The sequence below is a fragment of the Chiloscyllium plagiosum genome, unplaced genomic scaffold (genome assembly GCF_037043375.1).
Source record: "Chiloscyllium plagiosum isolate Xiang-an unplaced genomic scaffold, Cpla_swu_hap1 HiC_scaffold_27, whole genome shotgun sequence".
In the NCBI taxonomy this organism is placed as follows: Eukaryota; Metazoa; Chordata; class Chondrichthyes; order Orectolobiformes; family Hemiscylliidae; genus Chiloscyllium; species Chiloscyllium plagiosum.
The window spans coordinates 45,846,397-45,864,788 of record NW_028270165.1 but is presented as its reverse complement, the minus strand read 5'-3'; the positions used below and the strand labels follow the sequence as shown (position 1 = coordinate 45,864,788).

Sequence of the window (18,392 nt, the reverse complement as noted above, 5' to 3'; positions counted from 1 at the left end):
GCATAAAGGTGTAGAAAAAGTAGCTGCTTTTTAAATAGCTCAAGGTCAAAGCGTGCACCCCCACCCCACACCACCTCACCTTCTTTACTATGGTCACCACCGAGTTGTCAGTTTGTAATTGGATCCTTGGTATAGCCTTAACTGTAGGAAGTATTGCCTCACTCAGCAATTTCAACCCATACCCTGTAAACAAGTAAGTCTTTCCCCACTCAATGACCGGTGGCAGTGGTGGGCAATGAAGAGTCAACCATGCTGTTGTGGGTCTGGAGTTACGTGTAGGTCAGACCGGGTAAAGGATGCAGCTGGGACAACTGAGTGAATCCTTCCCTACAACAGCAGTTTCCTTCCCTAAAAAGAGATGTGAGTGAATCAGATGGGTGATGTCCCCCAAACAATCATTTCTTCATGAGGTTCTGAACTCCAGATTTCTGACCAAAATCCAATTCCACCATCTGCCACGGCAGAATTCAAACCTGGCAGTCCCCGGAACTGGGTTGATAGTCCAGTCAATAAGGCAATTGGCTATCCCTCCTTTAATCCCCCTGCGATGGAACATGAATTCGCTGGTGCCTCCGCAGATGGGAAGCGCGGGTAAAGCCCTTCTCACACTGAGAGCAGGTGAACTGCCTCTCCCCAGGGTGCACCTGCCAGTTGGCCAGCAGGATGGAGGCCTGGTTAAAGCATTTCCCACACTCGGGACAGCTGGTGCCTCACCAGGTCAGAGGAATTGTTGAAGGCCTTTCCACACTCGGGGCAGGTGAATGGCCTCTCCCCAGTATGACTGCACTGATGAGTCTCCAGGATAGAAGGGACACAGAAGCCTTTTCCGCAGACGCCACACTTCCACGGTTTCTGCACGGGGCGGGATCCATTGGGTTTCTCCATGGCTGAAGTTTCAGCTGCAGACAAACGCAGGTACAAACCCTTCCTGCCGTGAATTCCTCTTTCCAGACCGTATAATTGCTTCAGGTTCCACAATCAGTGCGCTGCAACAGTAGGGTCTCTCATCCAGTCCCATTGATGCTGAAGACATGCTCCAACAGGAAGCAAAAGGCTTTGCTCCTTCTCACAGAATCACAGTCAAAAATTGTTGCAGTCCTGATGGATTGAGTGACTGTCAGACATTGACGTCGAAGTGAGGACTGCAGAAGCTGGAGAGTCAGAGTTGAACAGTGCGGCGCTGGAAAAGTACAACAGGTCCGGCAGCATCCGAGGAGCAGGAAAGTTGATGTTTCGGGCATCAGCCCTTCATCTGTTGATTTTGAAACTTCCATCTTCAGATCATCAAATGCTTTGTAAAAAGAGATTACAAAAGTCATGACTGTCAGTGCAAGGTAGAAATTCAGAACAAGCAATTCTACTTTCTGCAGAACATTCTTTTCTATTGTTATTCCACACTGAAAATTGAAAGCACCATCCCACTCTCTCTCTCTCCCCCTCTGTTCTCACACCGCTCTAGCTAATTCTCCTGAAGGTGTTGATTCAGGATCTTACAGGGGCAGAACAGCAAAACCTTCAAGACTGACATCTCTCTGAATTTTGGATAACTCCACTGCTGAGAGTGAGCAGGTCTGATTTTGGGAAGCTCAAAAAATAGTCTCAGTTCAGGGTGAACCTGCAATGCAAGTTCTTGAGGAATAACCAGGCATGAAGTGGTTAACATCCCTGGAAAGGAGAGAGCAAAATGAGACATCAAAGGCATTAACACCGACATCAGGGAGAAACTGAACGTACAGATGTGGCAAGCCAGAGTCAGAGATTTCCAGCATGGAAACAGTCCAACTCGTCAATGCCAACCAGGTAATCTAAATTAATCAAGACCCATTTGCCAGCATTTGGCCCATATCCCTCTCATCCCTTCCATTTTATAGTTCCATCCAGATGCCTTTCAAATGTCATAATTGTACAAGCATCCACCATTTCCTCTGGCAGCTCATTCCTTACACGCACCGCTCTCTTAATGAAAGAGTGAATTTAGCACAGTGAATCCATCTTACCCATAGTGCCCAGGGGTGTGTAGGTTAAGTTAGCACGGCCAATCCATGCTAACCTGCACATCCCTGGGCACTATGGGTAAATTAGCACAGCCGATCCACCCTAACCTGCACATCCCACGACGATATGGGTAACTGAACACTGCCAATCCACCTGAACCCATCCAAAACAGAACACTATGGGTCATTTAACATGGCGAATCCACCCCAACCTGGACAAAGTTACATATAACATAATAAAAGGTAACAGTCCAACAAGTTTATTTAAAAGCACCGGCTTTCGGAGTGCTGCTTCTTATTCAGTTGGTTGTGGAGTACAAGATCATAAGACACAGAATTTATGGAAAAACATTAGTGTCCTGCAACTGAAATTATATACTGAACAAACCTGGATTGTTAAGCCTTTCATCTTTTAGAATGGGTTGCAGGTATCAATAATATGCAAGTCCCAGAACTTCCTGTCAGGCTCCTTCTCAAGATAACTAAAGGTTTTATCAGAAAAGGTGACATCTCAGCTCACATAATGCATGAAAAGAGTGAGGTCAGCCCGCTGACTCAAGATTCGGAAATTTACAAAATATTACATGTATTGGCTGCCTGCATTGACTGCCAGCACATTGTATAACTCTAAATGCACAGTCATAGATGGACAGCATGGAAACAGACCCTTCAGTCCAACTCATCCATGACGACCAGATATCCCAACCCAATAAAGTCCCACCTGCCAGCAACTTGCTCAAATCCCTCCAAACTCCTTCCTATTCACATGCCCATCCAGACTAGCCTCCACCACTTCCTCTGGCGGCTCATTCCATACACATACCACTCCCTGAGTGAAGAAGTTGCCTCTGAGGTCTCTTTCACCCTACACCTATGCCCTCTAGTTCTGGATTCCCCCAGCCCAGGGGAAAGACTTTGTCCATTTATCCTATCCAAGCCCCTCATGATTTTATCAATATCTGCAAGATCACCCCTTAGCCTCTGACACTCCAGGGAAAACAGCCTTAGCCTATTCTACCTCTCCCGATAGCTTAAATCTTCCAATCCCAGCAACATCCTTGTAAATCTTTTCTGAACCCTTTCAAGTTTCACAACATCTTTCTGATAGGAAGGAGACCAGAATTGCATGTAATATTCCAACAGTAGCCTAACCAATGTCCTGTGCAGCTGCAACATGACCTCCCAATTCCTGTACTCAATACTCTGACTATTAAAGGAAAGCAGACCAAATGTCTTCTTCACTATCCAATCACTATCCTATTCTTCACTACCTGCGACTCCACTTTCAAGGAGCTATGAAACTGCACTCCAAGACCTCTTTGTTCAGCAACACTCTCTAGGACCTTACCATTAAGTGTATAAGTACTGCTAAGATTTGCTTTCCCAAAATGCAGCACCTCACATTTATCTGAATTAACCTCCATCTACCACTTCTCAGCCCATTGGCCCATCTGATCAAGATCTTGTTGTAATCTGAGGTAACCTTCTTTGCTGTCCACTACACCTCCAATTTTAGTGTCATCAGCAAACTTATAGCTATACCTCTTATGCTCACATCCAAATCATTTATATAAATGATATAAAGTTGTGGACCCAGCACAGATCCTTGTGGCACTCTACTGGTCACAGGCCTCCTGTCTGAAAAAACAACCCTCCACCACCACCTTCTACCTTTGAGCCAGTTCTGTATCCAAATGGCAAGTTCTCCCTGTATTCCATGAGATCTAACCTTGCTCACCAGTCTCCCATGGGGAATCTTGTCGAACACTTTACTGAAGTCCATATAGATCACATCTATTCTCTGCCCGCATCAGTTCCCTTCATTAGTTCTTCAAAAAAACTCATTCAAGTTTGTGAGACATGATTTCCCACACGTAAAGCCTTATTGACTATCCCTAATCAGTCCTTGCCTTTCCAATACATGTACATCTTGTCCCTCAGTTGGATTCCCTCCAACAACACCGACGTCTGGCTCACTGGTCTATAGTTCCGTGGCTTGTCTTTACCACCTTTCTTTAACAGTGGCACAACGTTAATCAACCTCCAGTCTTCCGACACCTCAGCTATGACTATCAATGATACAAATATCTCAGCAAGAACCCCAGCAATCACTTCTCTAGATTCCCACAGAGTTCTCGGGTACACTTGATCAGGTCCTGGGAATTTATCCACTTTTCTTCATTTCAAGGCATCCAGCACTTGCTCCTCTGTAATATGGACATTTTTCAAGATGTCACCATCTATTTCCCTACATTCTATATCTTCCATGTTCTTTTCCACAGTAAACTCTGATGCAAAATACCCATTTAGTATCTCCCCCACCTCCAGCGGTTCCACACAAAGACCACCTTACTGATCTTTGAGGGGCCCTATTCTCTCCCTACTTATTCTTTTGTCCTTAATGTATTTGTAAAAATCCTTTGAATTCTCCTTAACTCTAGTTGCCAAAGCATGTCCCCTGTTTTCCCCCCCTGATTTCTCTCTTAAGTATACTCCTACTCCCTTTATACTGTAAGGCTTCACTCGATCTGTCCTGTCTATACCTGACATATGCTTCCTTCATTTTCTGAACCAAACCCTCAATTCCTCCAGTCAGCCAGCATTTCCTATACCTACCAGCCTTTCCTTTCACCCTAACAAGAATATACTTTCTCTGGACTCGAGTTATCACAGTTCTGAAGGCTTCCCATTTTCCAGCCGTCCCTTTACCTGCAAACATTGGCGCACAATCAGCTTTTGAAAGTTCTTGCCTAACACCGTCAAATTTAGAATTTTTGAGCAAAATAGAATGTATCTGCAAATGTAATGCTGCAAATTCAAATTCATCCCCATGGAGAGTGTGGTTCTGTGTGTGTAATAGAGAAACCCTGTTTCCATGCTGTATATCCATATGTCTATTTGATAACAGATGCTTTATTTTTGTTGGTGCAAGTATGATTGTAAATCATAGCTGGATATTAATAGTTAGATGTAAGGGAGAGAGAGAATTCCTCAGGTAGAGCACTATCAGAATCCTGGGAGACCCCTACTTCAGATTTACTTGGACTGGTTGACAGTCTGGGAGATTATGGATTGGGTCTCGATTGAATAAATGTTTTATTTTTCCCGAACGTGTAAAAGGGGGCGTTAAAGCTTCAGCAGAAATCCAGCAGAGCTGAGAACAGACCAACATCTTACTCTGTGGGAACAGGGAGATCAACAGAGGACAGAGAAATCCGGACCTGAAATCCAAGCTGACACCAGACTACCCTGTGATCAGTGCTTTGATGAGCAGCAACAATCCTCTCCCTTTACTGAGCTTCCCGTTTGACTACCCCCTCGATATTCAGGATCCAGTCCTTGCCATCCTGAAGTCATGTCCCTGTAAGGAGTCTCAGATCATAATTATTCTCTTCAATGTGTTCAGTCAATTCATTCACTTCTATTACAATGCAGCTCACATTCAGTTTTTAGTTTCAGTTTTTGTGATCTTCTGAATCCAGTTTTGATTGCTGGTATATTTACTCTCCTTGTCCCTTTCTATCATTCTCTGATGTTCATTTCCACATCACGACATTGCTCACCAGCCTTGATTTGTATTGGCCAGGCTAAATTGACCATAGTGTCCAGGGATGTGCAGGTTAGTTGGGTTAGCCATGGGAAATGCAGAGTTATAGGTTCATTGTAATAGAAGCAGGAGTCAGCCATTTGGCCCGTCCTGCCTGCTCTGCCATTCATGAAGATTATGGCTGATCTATCCATCATCTCAGCTCCTCCTCCCTGCAATGTCCCAACTATCCTTAATTCCCCAATTATGCAGAAACCCATCTAATTGTGTCTTGAATATACTTAACGAAGCTGCCTTCTCTGCTTCCTTGGGCAGAGACTTCCATAGTTTCACTACTCTCCAGGAAAAGCAGTTCTCCTCATCTCTGTCCTAAATCTACCTCCCCTAAACTTGGGGCCTAGTCTTATCTACCAGCAGAAATGACCTGATAGGTTAGGGTTTCATCCCCACAGTGCAATGAATTCCCACTTTCCACCAAATCCCAGATGCACTCACTCAGTTGCTGTCTCACAAATGAAAGATTTCATTATAACTTCTTCTGCTCTGAGTAAAGGCAAAACATTTTTGAAAGCTGCTCTGAAAGTCCAGTCTTCTCAACAACACTTCTGCTTTCACTGAAGATGATTAAAGTCATACAGAACAGAAACAGACCCTTTGGCTCAACTCATCCGTGCCAACTATATATCACAAACTAATCTAGTCCCATTTGCCAGCATTTGACTCATCCCTCTAAATCCTTCCTATTCAAGTAAACATCCAGTGGCTTTTAAATGTTGTCATTGTACCAGCCTCCCCACTTCCTCTGGCAGTTCGTTCCATACACGTTCCACCCTCTGTCTGAAAGTATGTTGCCCCTCAGGTCCATTTCCCTACTCACCTTAAACTTCTGTCCCTTTAGTTCTGGACTCCCCTACCATGGAGAAAAGACCTTGGGTATTCACCCTATCCATGCCCCTTATAAACTTTTTTAAAGGTTACCACTCAGCCTCTGATGCTCCAAAGAAAATATCTCCCTGGCCTATTCAGCCTCTTCCTGCAGCTCAAACCCTCCAAATCTGGCAACAGCCTTCTAAATATTTTCTGACCCCTCTCAAAGTTTCATAACATCTTTCCTACATCAGAGAGACCAGATTTGAATGCAGTATTCCAAAAATGGCCTAACCAATGTCCTGTACAGTCGTAAAATGATCTCCCAGTTCCTATACTGAATGCTCTGGCCAATAAAGGAAAGTATACCAAACACCTTGTTCACTATACTGTCTATGTAAGACTCCACCTTCAAGGAACTATGAACCTGCACTCTAAGGTCTCTTTGTTCTGCAACACTCCCCTTAACTGTGTCAGTCCTGCCTGGATTGCTGGACCAAAATGCAACATCTCACATTTCTCTGAATTAAACCCCATCTGCTACTCCTTGGCCCATCCAATCAATTCTAATTTATGCTAAACTCTCTTTCCTCTGTTATTCCCTAGAAGCTGAAAATCTCTGTCCCACATACCTCCCTCCATTCTCTCATTGCTGAACCTAATCCCTGCTGTACCTCATCCTGAAGGGTCTGTTTCATGCTGATTAACAGGCTCACACTCAGGGGGATCTAATGGAAACATACAGAATACTGAATGGCCTGGACAGAGTAGACTTTCAGAGGATGTTTCCATTGGTAGGAGAGACTAGGACCTGAGGGCACAACCTTTGATTAAAGGGAGGGCGTTTTAGAACGCAGATAAGGAGATACTTCTTCAGTGAAAGAGTGGTGAATCTATGGAATTCATTTCTACAGAAGGTTGTAGAGGCCAGGTCACTGAGGATATTTAAGACTGAGGTAGATAGGTTCCTGAGTATCATGGGGATGGAGAGTTCCAGGGAGAGCGCAGGAGAATGGGGTTGAGAAACCTATCAACCACGATTGAATGGTATGAACAGACCTGATGGGCTGAATGGCCTAATTTCTGCTCCTATGTCTTATGGTCTCTTGCTGTCCTGGCCACAGTGAGAGAATTGGGAGCAGGAGTTGGCTATTTGGTCTTTCGAGCCTGCACAAGCATTGAACAGATCATAACTGAATATGGAACGACTTACATCTAGGTGAATAGGCTGGAACTTTTTCACTGGAACATAGGCGGTTGAGAGGTGACCTTATTGAGGTTTATAAAGGGGGCATAGATGAGGTCAATATCAGCTGTTGTTTCAAGAATAGGGAGCAACCTTTTTAAGGTGAGAGGAGAAAATTTTTAAAAAGACATGAGGAGCACATTTTTCGTTTAAGAGCGTGGAGTGTGTGTCAAATGAATGTCCAGAGGAAGTAGTGAATGCAGGTACAGTAACAACATTTAAAATAAATTTGAATAAGTGCACAAATAGAAAAGTTTCAGAAGGATATGGGCCAAACATTGGCAGGTGGGACTAGTTTAGTTTGTGAATATAGTCAGCATGGACGAGTTGGACTGAAGGGTCTGTTTCTGTGCTGTATGACTCTGTAACTGTTCTATACTGGTCTTAAAACCATTTTCTTGCCTTCCCCCAAAACCATCCACTTCTTTGTTCATCAAAGTCAAATGAACTCAGCCTTGAATACATTAAATGACCGGCCTAACAGCTGAAAGACATCCACACTTCTGAACTCAATTCCTCTTGCTAATATATCACTTGCTTTGCTCATTGCTTGCTGCACCTGTCTGACAACTGGCAGTAACTGGTTTCGAAGGACGCTGAGGCCCCTTTGTCCATCCACACATCTTTCCTGATGAAGAGCTGATGCCCGAAACGTCGCCTCTCCTCCTCAGTTGCTGCCTTACCTGCTGTGGTTTGCCAGCGCCACACTTTTCAACTCTGATCTCCAGCATCTCACTTTCGCCACATCTCAACATATCACTACATAAACAATGCACCTCCTTTCTGCTTTTTTTTACGTACATCAAAGGCTATACCTTTACATTGTGGCACTGCGTTTGAAAAGTGAGACACAGACCTGGATCAACTTTTCCAGAGTCTGTCCCCTCCCTCGATTCACTCTTTCATTTGCTACAAATCAATAATTGAACCCCAGAATGAAAAGAAAATGAAAAACGTGTTGACAAAAACACTATTATACTCACAAATTTTAGACAGAGGAAGGAATTTATAGTCTGGGGTGAGGTTTAATCTTCATTCAGTGACAAAAGATCAGCGGCTTCAGAGCTCACGGTCCAACGTCCGCATTTCGACAACGGCCGACTTTGATTGGCAGGAGGACCAGACTCCTTCGGGTCCTCCAAGGTTCTCCATTGGTCCATGGAAAGGAGCTCGTGCGCCTTTTCTGCGGACACCCAGGAGTAGACGCAATACAGTGCTGACACCGGCAGACATGCGCAGTGCTTACTGACACCGCGGAGCATGCTCAGTATGCTCTGTCACGATGCTGGTGTTACTGACAAATTTTAGAGTTAAAAATCACAAAACACCTGGTTCTAGTCCAACAGGCTTATTTGGAAGCACGGGTTTTTGGAGCGCTGGTCCTTCATCAGGTGGTTGTGGAATATAACATGGTAACACAGAATTTATGATCTTCTGATCTTACACTCCACAACCGCCTGATGAAGGAGCCACGCTCCGAAAGTTAAGTGTTTCTAAACAAGCCGATTGGACTGTAACCTGGTGTTGTGTGATTTTTAACTTTGTACACCCCAGTCCAACACCGGCACCTCCAGATCGTGACAAATTTTAAGTCTCCAAATGCGAATACGAGAGAAAAATGCCAACGCCATTTTTTTTTGCCGAAATGTTTTTTTCCCCTGTGCCTCGACGTTTTATTCCTTTTGCATTTTGTCTGGCTGCTCAACGTTCCTGCCTTTACCCCAGGGTAGAGGTATTCCAAAACTAGAGGGTACACGTTTAGGGTGAGGAGGAAAGATTTGAAGAGATTCAAAAGACTCGGCAAAGAACATTCACCCCCAACAGGGCGAAAGTGACGACTACAGATGCTGGAGATTAGGGTCGAGAGTGTGTGCTGGAAAAGCACAGCAGGTCAGGCAGCGTGCGAGGAGTAGGAGAATCGACGTTTCCGGCAAAACCCTTCGTCAGGAAATAACTATGTGGAATTGCAGAGCTGCAGCATAATCGAGTGGGTCTGCATGGGATGCTGCTGGGAAGGTCGGTGTGAATGGCCTGTAGGGATGATATGATTCCACTGCCTTAGCCACGCGTATATTGAGAAATGATTGCCCCAAGTCTGCTGTGGGAGGAGTGGGTTCGTTCGTGGGACACTGATACCAGTTCTGGGGAAGGTAGGATTGTGCTGTCTCTCTCTTCACACACTGACCCCCCCCCCCCGTCCATTTTCTCCCCACCCACTGCCCCCTGCCCATTCTCCCTCCTCACACTGCACCCCCATTCTCTCCCCATAACCCTCTGAACACCAGTCCTTCTCTACCCCCCAACTTCTGTCCCCCTCTCCATTTCTCTCCCTTCTCCACCCCACCAGCGCCCCTCCCCCTCGTTTCTGGTGCCTCAGCCCTCTTTGATCGCTGTATCAAGCCCTTTTAAGGAGAGAGAGAGAATGGGTGGTGACGATTCTACCTGGGAAACAGGGTGTGCGAGAAATGACTGATTTTTAAAATTGAGAATAGCTAAAATCGTATATTCAGAAACGTTGTTAAAGTCTGGAAGAATGTTCTTTTTTAAAAAAACAACAAGCTTAGAAACCTTTCTGAAACTTGCATTGATATATGCACAGTTAGGCCACAACCAAGGACAGGCTGTAGGAGTGAATGAGTGAATAAAAGACAAGTCCCACCTCGCCCATGAGGAGAAAGTGAGAACTGCAGATGCTGGAGATCAGAGTCGAGAGTGTGGTGTTGAAAAAGCACAGCAGGTCAGGCAGCATCCAAGGAGCAGGAGAATCAACGTTTCAGACATAAGCCCTTCACCTTGCCCTCTCCAGTGTGTGTTGTGAAACTGCTTAACTGCTTAATCGTTTCTAGTGGCCGAGCAGAGGCTGATAACAAGTTTGGAACACACGAGAATGACCTCAGCTGAGACCTTGGATTCATGTCTCACTGCAGGAGACCCAGCTACACAATACACACATAAACTCTCTCTCTCTCTCTCTCTCTCTCTCTCTCTATCTCACTCACTCACTCACACACACACACACTCAAGTACTCACACGGTCGTGCATACCCTCTCTGATAGACAGGCTCTGTCTCAGACACACATTGATACACCCCTCACACTCACATCCATGCACACACCTTCTCACACAATTATACTCCATCACACGCACACTTTACCCAGCATGCACACACACGCACACAGACGCTCTGTCTCATGCATGCACTCGCACATAGAAGTCTTTGGGGTGAATTGCATTTGCAGGATTATATATTTTGAAATAGAACCAGTCTGACTCAAGACTGGGATACAGAAAGACTCTAACCTCACAGCTCTCATGCGTTGTCTGACCTGAGGTGTCACCTCCCTTTATAAAACATTAAGTTACCTGGAGAATATGACTAAAAAGAAGTTCTGGCATTTACAGATTAATGAACCGAAATCTGCAACCCATTTTAAAAGATGAAAGACTTAACAGGTTTCTTCAATATATCATTTATGTTGCATGACACTATAATCTTTTGCTATACATTCTGTGTCTTACCATCCTACTCAACAGCTACCTGATGAAGGAACAGCGCTCCAAAACCTAATGCTTCCAAATAAACCTGTTGGACTATACCCTGGTGTTTGTGTCATTTTAAAACTTTGTTTCCAGTGAATACAGCCCACACCTCCCACTGTTGCCAGTAAACTTTGCAATGCCAATGAAACAATAAACCTGCAGTCCTGAAAAATTTACAATTTCGAACAATACTAGCTACTCATTCACTGCTCCTTCTGAGACACGACATTGGAAACTCGGTGCTGGTGGCTGAAAGAAATGAGAAGCTGTTGGATCTCACAGCTTTCAATGAGAGTTTAAGCCTGGCGGTAAGTTCAGGTAACCTTTACTGCGACCCAACTTTGTTACAGCTTCAGATCACTACATCACAAGGCGGATAAAAAGTAGCTTTTCTTTAAAAAAGAAAAGCACCTCAAGCTCAAAGTGCACACACTCACCCCCACTCCCCCCACCACACTTTCTTTATTATTGGTTAGTTGTGTTGTCCCTTTGTAACTGGATCCTTCGTACAGCCGGGTAAAGCATACAGCTGGGACGACTGAGTGAATCCTTTCCCGCAACGGCAGTTTCCATCACTGAAAAGGACATGAGAGAATCAGATGGGTTTTTGCCCTCTGAAAATGGTTTCATCCTGAGATTCTGAAGTTCAGATTACTTACCGAATCCCAATTCTGCCATCTGCCGCGACGGGATTCGGACCTGAGAGTCCCCAGAGCGGGGTTGTTAGCGGCGCTCGGCCATCGCTCCTTCCCTCCCCCTGCGATGGCACGTGAACGCGCTGGTGCTTCCCCAGGTGGGAGGAGCAAATGAAGCCCTTCCGGCACTGACAGCAGGTGAACGGCCTCTCTCCGGCGTGGACCCACTGGTGGGTCAGCAGTGCAGCTGACTGAGTGAACCCCCTCCTGTACATGGGGCACGTGAATGGCTTCTCTCACTTGTGGACCCTCTCGTGCGTCTCCAGATGGCTGATCCGATTGAAGCCCTTCCTGCACACCGAGCAGGCGAATGGCCTCTCCCCGCTGTGAATACGTCTGTGGGTTTCCAGCAGGGATGGGGAAGGGAATCCTTTCCCTCAGTCCCCACATTTCCACAGTTTCCCCATTGGGAGAGCTTTCCTTGTGTTGGTCTGGGTTTGAAATTTCAATCAGAACGGGGACATAGTCTATCCCCACCGTGAGGGGTGAGATTTTGATTCCCCCAAGCTGAGTAAATGGTGTGAAGCACTTTTCACAGTCAGCGCACTGAATCTCCCTCACTCGGTGTCTCAGTATTCTTCCTGCCGCACCAGTGTCCAAAATCTTTCAAGCAAACAAAAGCAATCATGTCTTCTTGATTGGAATGGCTGCTGATATTCAAGTCCCAATGAATCAAGTGGCTCTGTCAGAAGTTGATGTATCATTTCTTTTCAGATTTCTTTCGGCACGTCTTCCTGCAAAAAAAAAATCACAAAATAAGTGATCACTGTCAGTACAGTTAATGAACATAACATAGGTGGCAGTTTCTGTAGTTTGCCAGATGCCTCACATAATACCCAGCACACAGAAACCTGAAATCCCTCATGCAGCCAGATAGGCTTAGGTGTGTTTAGAGGAAAACTTCATTCTAATCTAATCTAATCTAATCTAAACCTAAATACGTGTACATATATATATATATATATCAATATGCCAATCCTTTCAATGCGGCTCAGTTCCATGAGAAACGACACTTTTAATTGTGAACATGAGCAAAAAAGCAATCATTCTCCAGGGTGCAAACTGCATACGTGCCAAACTGAGGGTATACACAAGGAAAATACCTAAAAGAGAGATAGAAAGTATTTGAGCACCTTTGCAGAAACTGCTCCCTCTCTGGATTCACTCCAGTTGCTACAAGTAAACCTCCCTGGGGGTCAGGCAGCCCTGCATCGGGAAGCACTGGGATGGTCAACTACGACCAGTTTACATGGAGAACACATCTCCACATGAAACAGCCTCGAGGCAAACTTCCCTTCCTTCCACTTAAAGTTCAAGACCCCTCAAAGCGAAATTCCCCAGGTAAGTTTGGAAGAATTTCTTCCAGGTGTTCACTAATCATTTCTATGAGCACTTTGTTAAAGTTTGAATATTGCGAGTTTTGATAATTAGTGATTCTGAGCGAAATCACAGTTCGAAAAACAGAATGTGGGAATTTAGACACAGTTTATTTTTGCACATCGACGATATGTCTGTACAACAGCATATGCCACGACAGCAGTGAAGATCGTTTGACGTCATTCTCAAACGTGCCTACCACACGCCAGATGAAAAGCTGAATACTTCTCTGGAAAAACTGCCCAGCAATGCGGGAGAATGGCACAACGCGTGCGTGTTGGGACCATAACCCAAAAGAGAAACCATTCTCTCCTATTCATTCAACGTCGTCTTTAGCAGCTTTCCCGTATCACGGCGCACTGTTGTGCACCTCGCCTTCTCATCTGCTTCCCAAAAAACCTCGACGTAAATATTTCACATTGATACACTGGCCCAATGTGCACAGTTGAGATGACACACTCGTGGAGGTCTGCGGGGTCTCCTCCTGTTCTCTGTACTCTATGTTGAGGAGGGCAATGCTTGTCACTGGTCACTCCGGTGTCAGAGAAAAGTTTAGAAAGAAAACGGTTTAATTTTCTGCCATTAGAGAGGGCCCAGTTCCTCGGGACGGGCAATCGGCAGCTGAGAGACAGAATGAGAAGCAGCTCTTCATAGAGTCATAGAGATGTACAGCATGGAAACAGACCCTTCGGTCCAACCCGTCCATGCCGACCAGATATCCCACCCCAATCTAGTCCCACCTGCCAGCACCCGGCCCATATCACTCCAAACCCTTCCTATTCATATATCCATCCAAACCCCTCTTAAATGTTGCAATTGTACCAGCCTCCGCCACTTTCTCTGGCAGCTCATTCCATACACGCACCACCCTCTGCGTGAAAAAGTTGCCCCTTAGGTCTCTTTTATATCTTTCCCCTCTCACCCTAAATCTATGCCCTCTAGTTCTTGACTCTCCGACCCCAGGGAAAAGACTTTGCCTATTTATCCTATCCATGCCCCTCATAATTTTGTAAACCTCCATAAAGTCACCCTTCAGCCTCCGACGTTCCAGAGAAAACAGCCCAGCCTGTTCAATGTCAACTATACTTCACTCTGAGCAAGTTTCAGCTGGTTCAAGAGGTAGAGCGGGGGCGCAGGCGTGCCTGCGGTGTGGCTCGTTGGTCTAGGGGTATGATTCTCGCTTTGGGTCTTCGTCGACGCAGATTTGCGAGAAATCCCGGGTTCAAATCCCGGACGAGCCCGCGTTTCATGACTTGTGTAAAAGTACCTATTTAATTTTCTCAAAAAGCACCTTCGTTAAACGAGGTTGGGCTCCCTGGAGTACCAATGGGACAGAAAGCAGCGAAGTGAAATGATTGGAGATAGCGTTGAATAGGTTGACGTGAGTGGTGCGGTGTTTGAGGGATGTCAGCGATGAGGGTCGATTGGAAATTTAGGACAGCTCTCTTCGGAGAACAGAAGTTTGAAATCTGGCCCGATTGAAGCTTTCCAAGTCATGTGAAGTCTAGACAGAGAAAGTAATGTAGTCAAAATGCTCCCACGCCTGAAAGGATCGGCAACGATTCGGCAGAGTTTTAAAGTCATGAGGAAAAGTGACATTAGGAAGCACGCTTTCGTACAGTGAGTGGTTGGGGTCAGTAAATCCCTAACTGACACTGACAAAGAGGCAGATTCATTAGACGCAAACGGGATTTCGGTGGTCATGTTTAAAGTAACAATGTGCAGAATTACATGGAGAAGGCAAGAGAATGATACGAATAGTGACCCCTGTTTACTTACTGTGTCGACCCAGCAGAGCGAAGCTGGGCCGCATGGCGTCTGTCTGCGCTATGGCACATGATTCAGAGTGAAATCACAGTTCGACCAACAGAATGTGGGAAGTTAGAAAGAGTTTATATTTACACAGCTTCCATACGGCTGTGCAACAGCCTATAAGACGACAGCAGTGGAGATCTTTGACATCAGTCTCGAACGTGCATGCCACGCGCCAGACGAAAGGCTGAAGGGACCCGTGGGAAGCACCGCAGTTCGTTGGAGCCGCGTGGCGCAGCGGGAGCGTGCTGGCCCCCTAACCCAGAGATTGATGAATCGAAACCCTCCTCTGTTATTGTTCAGTGTCTCCTTGAGCGACTTTCCTTTGCGATGGTACTTCGTTCAGCATCTTGCTTTTCAAACGACTTCCTGAGTGTCTCAATGTCGATAACGGCGCTCTGTTCTGTTCATTGCCATGTCATTTGCTTCCCAAAACTTCGGGTATCTGATCTCAACATATCGCATCGATACACAAGTCAAATTTGCACAGTTGCGCTGGCACCCTTGTGGAGCTCTGAGTTGTCTTGTCCTGTTCTCTGTCGGTGTGTACTGATCTCGTTTGAAACCTCTTCTCTCGGGTGGCAATGAACCGGTGAAGTTGAAACACATGACTTGCTGTTTTAGTCCATTTCCTGCAGTAAAGAAACCAACAGCTGTGTAATAAAAGACTTTCTGCAGGATTGCTGTGTCAAGACATATTCTGAACACCAAGGAGGCTGCACAAAAATGCACTCATATCAATTTACCTGAGGGAAGAGTCTCCAGTGTCCATTTCTCTCTGTCCCGGCAGCACAGCATCTTTCTATCTCTCCGTTAACAAGACTTTTGGAACAAGTTCAAAGTTGCCCATTTCCTACGCATGACTGTAACTGACTTATCCTGCCTCACGTAATAGTGCGAGAGAGCAGAAGAGTGAATGGGCTCTGCCTTCCACCAGCACAGTTTGCAAGTAGAAACGAAATGGTTCAATTATCCACCAGTGGATACAACCCGGTCCCTGGGGACGGGACAAACAGTAGCGTCTTGGGAGCAGGGAGACTGATTGAGAAGCAGATGTTCTTGAATCACTTCCCTACTTGCACTTCTGGGAGTAATGTACAATGTATTTCGTACTGAGCAGGTCTCACCTGCTTCCGGAGGTGGCTGCACCCATGGCTGGTGGCTCGTTAGTCTGGGGTATGATTCTAGCTTTGGGTCTTCGAGCATATGCAAAAATGGCCGATGAATTTTCTCAAAAAGCCGCTTTGTTAAATAAGATCGGACTGCCTGAATTAGGGACGGCGCAGAGCTGCCATTGCAGTGAACACGGCGAAGGGAAACACTTGTTCAAAGTGAGAACAAGTATTGCAGATTTTTCGCCCGCGCAATCCGAGTCTGAATGAATCCTCCACCTGTATTACGCTCAATTCTGAAGGTGACACTTCAGGAAGCGGGGAAGTGAAGTGATTGCAGGCAGCGCTGAACAGGTTAACGTGAATGGTACCGTCCTGAGGAATGTCAGCAATGAAGGGAGATTGGAAAATTTGGGGCAGCTCTCTTTGGAGAACAGAGGGCTGAAAGCTGGTCTGATTGAAGTTTTCCACGTCATGAGGGTTTTAGACAGAGGAAATAATGCAGTGAAAATGCTTCCAGGCCTGAAAAGATGGAGAACGATTTGGCAGAGATTTAAAGTCATCAGGAAAATAAGTAAAAGTGACATTAGGAAGAACGTTTTCGCACAGGGAGTGGGGTCAATAAGTCGCTGTCTGACAGTGACAAAGAGGTAGATTCAATGGACACAAACGGGAATTCGGTGGGGCATGTTCAATATAACAATGTGCAGATTTAACAGGGAGAAGGCGACAGAATGAGACACTTATTTACATATTGCGCAGAACCAGCAGAGCTAAGGTGGGCTGCGGAGCCTCAGTCTGCGCTGTCCCACATTTCGTGATTCTGAGTGAAATCGGAGTTGGACCAACAGAACGTAGGAAATTTGACCACGGATATATTCTGCCCAACAGGATACTCCATCACAGCAATGAAGGTGTTTTGACATCATTCTCGAAGGTACATGACACAATGCAGATTCAAAACCGAGTATTTCTTTGAATCACGGAGTAATTTGTTTACAGTTATTCAGTTGAGGTGAGCGGAGTTGCGCATTGGGAGCCACTCCAGTTGATAGGTCGAAGCCGTTTTCTCCTGTGTGACAGTCCCACCAGCACTCCAATTTGCTGTGCTTCCAGTCAGTAGATGCAGATTAATATCCCATACTGATACACGGGCCACGATGACCCAGCTGTGGTGACAAGCTTGTGAAGGGCTGAGTGCTCTTCTCCTGTCCTCTGTCTGGCTGCTATGATCCGAATCATCAAACCTCTCTTCTCCGAGATAGGAATAAACTGGTGAAGGTGAAACACATCAGTTGCGGTTTGTCCCATGCGCAGGAGGCCCTGCAGTAATTCCCCACGCTGTTTCACACAGCAGCATCCTCTCGGTGAATTACGCTTGGCAAAAAAAATCGATTGAACCAAATCCGTGTCCGCCACTGGATTTTACTGACACCATTTATAAAATTCAGGCTCACCGTTAATGTGGAGAGAGGCCGTCAGACTTGAGTTCCGCTTCTCCTGTTGAATAAAGATAATTTTAACTGTGGCCAGTGAGAGGAAAGGATTTGCTGTTGGTGGGAAACATTTCTATCTGAACTCGCTATCACTCTCCTGATAGATTGAAACATAAAGCTGGGAGTCTCTGGATTATGTTGTAAAAATATCGGATTATGTTAATTCACACCTCGCTGTAACCAACTAAACGAAGCGGCTGCCCAGAGGGAGACGGCTGTGTTTTAATCCCGTGATGAACTGTGGGAGCTGAGCATTTACCCAGACAATGGGCACACCACCTCCCTGACACAATGTTCACAAATCAAACAGACAGCAAAGTTTCACGTGTTAGCGAAAATTTCCGTAAAGAAGATTTGGCTCAACAGATATCGAGAGTGAACGTTCTCCTTTCTTGATTTGAAATGTAAGAAGTTGACGTCAGTGAGCCTGACGTGATTCGAACACGCAACCTTCTGATCTGGAGTCAGACGCGCTACCGTTGCGCCACAAGCTCACGGATTGCCCGCGACCTCTCTTCATGCTTAAGGGAAGTGATCGCACTGCAATGATTTTACGTTATGAGTAACAACGGAGATCAACAGTTCATGTGTGTTCTGTCTCTGCCCCCTCTCCTTCTGTCTCTTGAAGTAATTTCCAACTCTACCTCAATAAAAAGGTGAAAGAACTGCGGATGCTGCATATCTGAAACAAAAAACAGGAGTTGC

General features: G+C 45.6%; 1 non-coding gene across 1 annotated transcript; it reads right to left on the bottom strand.

Annotated features, from left to right (window-relative positions):
• Nucleotides 1–18,109: 18,109 nt before the first annotated feature.
• Nucleotides 18,110–18,181, bottom strand: trnaw-cca (transfer RNA tryptophan (anticodon CCA)). The gene has a single exon. It is a non-coding gene; the product is annotated as a tRNA-Trp (tRNA).
• Between the last annotated feature and the right edge of the window lie 211 nt (nucleotides 18,182–18,392).